Genomic DNA, 6,616 nt, shown 5'->3' with positions numbered 1-6,616 from the left:
TAACTTTTCTAACAATTATCTACATGGATTACCATTGAACTTTAAAAGCTCAAAGACAATATAATGTATTGGTATATTTATTTTTTTATATATTATTTTTTAATTTTTTTGCAAAAAACATTTTCATTCTCCCTTTTCTTGAAAATTTGCTGTGCAAGGAAAGCCGGTTAGAAATCCTTTTGAAACCCTTTGTAATCCTCCTTATACACATCTATATTAAAATATGCTTTCAGTTTAGCATTCTGCCTTATTATTATTTTTTATTTTCCTATACATATATATATATATATATATATATATATATATAATTATATGTATGCTCATATATATTTTTTTAATTTGTTAGTTAACAAGGTTTCATGAGAAGAGATCTTCACAATTGTTCAAGCTTGCCACATAGAAGTGTTGGTACTCGTTTCCACTTTGGATGAAAATATTCTCATCGAAAAATGGTGACAAGTACCAAAATTGTGAAGATCTGTTCATATGAAAGCATTGGTTGCTTTGCTAACCCACAAATAAAAAATTTTTTTTTCTACTCAAGGTACAAGGCCTGAAATTTTTGGGGAAGAAACCAGTCAATTAGATTGACCCCAGTATGCAACTGGTACTTAATTTATCAAGGATGAAAGGCTAAGTCGACTTCGGCGGAATTTGAACTCAGAATGTAAAGACAGAGGAAATAATGCTATGCATTTCGCCTGATGTGCTAATGTTTCTGCCAGCCCGCTGCCTTACAATGCAGTGTTGAGTACTTGTTCTTACTATTCAATATGTATAGATCTATACAAGTGTGTTGAGTGTTTATTCACACTCATATACATACATATATATATATATATATATATATATATATATATATATATATATATGTGTGTGTGTGTGCGTGTGTATGTATTGCAATAAAAGCCACATAGAGTATATATGTATATTTTCACTGTATTTTAAAATTATAAAATCATAAATAATGTTGTATTCATACACATTGTAAACAGGTTCTTATAAGTGAAATGTCATAAAATTTGAATAAGTTTAGTGACTGTATTAAAAAGAAATTTTTCTAATGTATATTATTTAGTAGACATTAGTTTTATATTCATTTGACAAAACATACATGTATAAATATGTACATCGTTATTGGGCCTGAATCTCATTAAAATAGAAAGCTATGATTATTAATATTTCATTGAATAGAAATATAAACTATTTTATGTCTAAGCCAAGCTAAATGACAAAGCATTAGTTCATAGGTATCACTGCACTTGCCTTTTCAATAAAAACAATACTTACAACAGACTGTTTGAATGCTAAATTCATTGCTGATTGATCTTTGATGATTGTAAATGTCCCTGACTTGCAATATAATAATAAAAAAGGAAAATAAAACACCAACTGATCATAGGTAGTTGACAGTAGAAAAGGTCATGAAACAACTGAGGCTTATAAAAGAAAATATTTCTCCAAGTGTGAATTTCCAGAAAGGATGTTCTACTAAGATTTGTTTCAGCATATATATATATATATAAACAGGAATTTAATAATTAATATGTTGTTCAGTATTTGCATATTAGGTACAAACATATGTACATATGTGTATATGTATGCTTACATATGTATACACAGTAAGTACTAGAATCAAATGTGAAAGCATTTGTGTTACAAAAATGCAATATGTTGTGTAGAGTCAAAAGTTTTGCAATACTTTGATGACATATTTGCTCTATTCATCAAATTACAACAAAGCAGCCTAGCATTCAAAGTAGAGGCCATTGTGTTGCACTGTCTGCAGCCCCCTTTCTGCCAGCTCTTTCATTCCATGCTGATACCAGTTCTTGACCTTTGAAGCAAAGAACCCCTTCACTGAAGCTTCTACCTCTTCTTGGTTGATGAATCCTCACAAGTGCAGGAAGTGATCCATGTAATAATCTGAGTTATTTTCCCACAATCCTATTGTGCATGAGCAGTGGTTAAGCAAGGGCCAAATTCAGGCATCTATCACCAAACATACAGTGATGCTGTGCATCCAGTGGGATTATGAGGGGATAATTGACCAAGAGTTCATTCTGGATGGTCAAATTATCAATGTCAACATATACTCCAAATAGCTGGAACAGATGTATGCCACTGTGTGGCAAAAATATACAGCATCAGTTAAAAGAAAGCACACTCTTCTGCAGCAAGAAAATGCAAGACATACTGCTAGAATGACTTGGAATAAACTCCAGGAACTTGAGGGAATTGAATTGGTGCCACATCTAGCATATAGTCTGGACCTAGTTCCCTCAGATTACTACCTTTTCCGATCCATGACTCACTTCCTGCATTGTACCAGGAAGAGGTGGAAGCTTCAGTAAAAGACAAGAACTGCCATCAGCATGGGATCAAAGAACTAGCAGAAAGGTGGCTTCAGATGGTGCAACACAATGGCTTATACTCTGAATGCTAGGCTGCTTTTGTTGTAACTGATGAATAAAGCAGCTAAGTTACCAAAATATTGCAAAACATTTGACTTAACACAGTATTTTGATACAATATATGCACACACACACATGTGTGTGTGTGTGTGTGTGTGTGTGTGTATTGGGGAAAATACCTTCAAAAGAGAACAATTCAAACTTTTTGAGAAGTCCAAAAAGAGAGAAAGAATGGTTTCTAATAAAGATTCATCATATTCATAAAAGACAGCCAGAGCAAATAATAAGAATATGAAAATAGTAGTTGAAAAATATCGTTATAGGTATAAATATACCATAAACAATTATAGAAAAATAGAGGAGAAAAAGATGTTGAATCTTTGTATTCTCCATTATTGTATCTTATTTTAATTTACTTTATTTTATTAAACCTTTTTTAATGTCCTTACAAAAATTCTTCACACTGATGAAAATGACAATGCCTTAATTTTATTATAATTACTATGTTTATAATTTTTTTCTCATAAATTTGTATTGTCCTTTGAAACGTGCATGTATATTGAATCCTATTTGATATTAAATCTAGCTTTGATTCAACATCTTTTTCTCCTCGATTTTTTCTATAATTGTTTATGGTATATTTATACATATAACGATATTTTTCAACTACATATATATATATATATATATTTCTGTGTGAGTTAGAGGTTGAGAAACCAACTAAGGGATAATACCTATCCAGTATACTGCGTTATTGCATGGCAATCTTGCAATTGAGTATTATATATGGACAGGGGTAAAAAGTGGTTTACCCTTGATTTATATTCGGCAAATAAGAAAGTGGAGATGATATAAAATCAATATACAGCAGCTGGTGAACATTCCAGTATGTCTATTTATTCAAATGTATTGGCTGTATTAGTGGTACAGATTATCAAGTGGAAAAAGTTGGTAATTGCATAAACAAGGGTGTGGAAGCATATAAGCATATAGAAACAAGTGAGTAATTGAGCAAATGTGCAATTTTTTTCTGGAGAACATTATTTTTTTTTCTGGAGAGCATTATTTTTCTTTGTGGTTGGGTCGTTGATGACCTCTTTCTAGCATATAGGATGTCCACTTAGTGGTCATCCCTTCTTATACACATGTAATACAATTTTTCTGAATTTTCAGATTTTTTTATATGCTAGGCCACTTGGTTTTAAATTGAATTAATATTCAATTTATCACCCTCTATATATAAATAATAATAGTAATATATATATATATATATATATATATATATATGTAAGATGCGGCTAAATTTAAGTTTTAACTTTTTTAAGGCTTTTTTAAATTTCCCTAATAATTCTTTATGTTTAATTTGGGAAACAGCATTTCTAAATCCATTAGTCATTTAATGTGTAATGAACTTCCTCAAAATAAAGTGATGGTAATAATGGTTTCAAATTTTTGGCCCAAAGCCAGATGAAGTGGGTAAGCCAATTACATCAACTCTCAATGCTCAACAGGTACTTATTTTATCGACTTCAAAAGGATGAAAGGCAAAGTGAGTCTCAGCAGAAATTGATGGCAATAATGCTATGTTTGTGTGCTTTGTAGTATTTTGCAAGTGATCACTCAAATAATTTTATAACAAATACAATGATCAGCAAAAAAAAAAAAAAAAAAACCCTCAAAAACAACTTGGTAAGTTTACATGAATTTCATGATGAATTGTTATGGCACAAACCTCATAACACTTAACCACCTATAAGTTTACAAATGCACCCAGACACAGAATTACCAAATGACCAAACAGCATCATCAAGAATTACTGACTAAACAGCGTATGATCAGCAGACAATTTCCTTGAAATTCCACAGGAAATTAACAAAATTGACAACATTTCCACCATGGGCATCAGAAATCACTAATGTGCCAGTTATGGAAACTCTGAATATAATCTGGGATAAAAACCCAATAAAAACCATCTGTTATAAAAGAAATATCATGAAAATGTTTCTGTTTGTTCTGCTCAACTGAGGTTTTCTTCCATTGTCCACAAGGTAATCTATACATCTTAAAAGCACGGAGTGGCTATGGATACCCCACACAGATGTATATTTATAGTTTTCTGTAGAGCTAATATAGAACTCCACAGCAAATGATGAGATTAACTGTGGAAGCATGGTTAATAAGAAAATACAAACCAAAATAAAACACAGATACATTAAATGTAGAATATATCATTAATGTACCAGAAGTCTAACACATGATTTCATTAGCTGTAAAATTATTGACATTTATCTGACTCACTGAAAAACACAAATAATATGCCAGTACTACCATCACTGTATTTTGAGAATAGTACTATGTAGGTATCAAAGCTTTAATGTACTAATACTAGATTAAGGAAGGTTATTGTTTTAAACTGGACATAAAAAACAAAAAAACGAATATGACAAATCCTTAATAAAAAAAATCAAGTTTGAACAGTCTGTCATTCATGACATTAATAAATTCTTCAGGTGTACAAAATTCTGGTTTCACATCAGTAAAACTGTTGTGTGGGTTTAGTGAAGTGTAAAATATGATCCAAATAATAAGACAAAAAGCAAAGATGCACAATGTAAAAGCGCTCCTTTGATGCAAGTTTGATGAAGTACTACTCTAATGTCCCAAACCACAAATATCATGTAAATTTTCAATTTAAACTTTTAGGTAAACTGGCATTCAAGGTCAAGTTGATAAATAAACAATTGTAACTGATCATCAAAATATTTCTTCGTCTTATTATTTGGATTACACACACACATATACATATAGACACACACACAGATAGACTCCAAGAAAACTGGTGTTGATATACGCTGGCAAGATTTGCATTATTTAGTAAAATCAACAAAAAGCATACACTGAACTTGCTGTGGGGAAAGGAAAATCCAATGTTTTAAATAGAATCATTTTTCAGAGTCCTTTTTATGCTCAGTGAAAGATTGTGAATCTGTGACTGCTATTGTTAACTAAAGTTCTGTAATTCCCTTAAATTTCTCTCCTATCTACTTTTCCCTGAAGAAGGACACTGACTGAAATGCTGGATTTTCCACTCCCCAAGGCAAGCTCACTGTACTCTTTTTGTCAATTTTACTATACTAAAGGTGCTGAAAAGTTCCTGATTTTAAGGGTATTGCGAAAGGCCTGGTTGGAGGCCCAGTCTTTAGAGTTCTTTTACAGGGCTTAGAAAAAACTGAAGGACCACTGCAATAAGTGTGTAAATCTGAGAGAAAAATATGTTGAATAAAATCATAATTAAGTGATCCTCCTGTATTTTCTTTTACTCAAAGCCAGGAACTTTTCAGCACCCCCTTGTATATGTTTAAAATGGCTTGATACAAAACAACACATATTTTCCTCCTATTTTTCTTTACTTTCCATGTACTCCTTCTTTCAGTGTAGCTAACTTCTGAAGAAAAACTTAAGCAAAAGATGTCAAAGACATTTATAATTTCACAATCTTTCATTGGGCCAAAAATATAATGGTTTCTGGTTTAGGCACAAGGTTAGAAATTTTGAAGGGAGGAGATTAGTTGAGTAGACCAGCTCCACTATATGACTGGTTGTGTATTTTATTGACTTCAGAGGGATGAAAGACATAGTTGACTTTAGCAGTATTTGAGTACAAAGTACCAGAATAAATGCTGCTGGGCTATTTTTCTGATGGTCTAACAATTTTATTAGCTCACTGCCTTTCTTGGAAACTAAAATATTAATACCATCCAGTTTTCACTTTGTCTTTTGAGCTGTTTTTGTTGCACATTTTGAATATATGTAATATGGAAATACATACATATAAAGAAACACACACACATATATATTTCGCTTTTATATATTTGTATGTATATACACAAACATGTATTTACATTTACAATATGAATATAGAAGCAACAAGAAATATGCAAATAAGTGTATATTGATTATATACCTCAAAGGTAATTCAGCTATAAACAGTAACTTGCAATGCGTTAAATAAAAAAATCCCTGGAGCAGAAAAAAGGTGACAAGCTGCCTGCAGAATTTGAACTATGCATTTTCTGTAACTTAGGTAGATGAGTTTCTCTGTAAATGCTCTACTGAAATTTGAGTGCATCATTTATACTGTTAAACATGGTGCATGTGTGTGTGTGTATACATACATACATACATACATACACATATATATA

General features: G+C 31.4%; 1 protein-coding gene across 11 annotated transcripts in view; it reads right to left on the bottom strand.

The window, feature by feature from the left end:
* The window catches only part of LOC106878725 (potassium channel subfamily T member 2), a 747,999-nt gene that overhangs the window by 59,744 nt on the left and 681,639 nt on the right, over nt 1-6,616 (bottom strand). The gene's annotated exons all lie outside the window — the stretch shown is intronic.

The sequence above is a fragment of the Octopus bimaculoides genome, chromosome 1 (assembly GCF_001194135.2).
Source record: "Octopus bimaculoides isolate UCB-OBI-ISO-001 chromosome 1, ASM119413v2, whole genome shotgun sequence".
Taxonomy (NCBI): Eukaryota; Metazoa; Mollusca; class Cephalopoda; order Octopoda; family Octopodidae; genus Octopus; species Octopus bimaculoides.
Note: the sequence above shows the minus strand (reverse complement) of the source record. Positions and strands in the feature narration are given on the sequence as shown.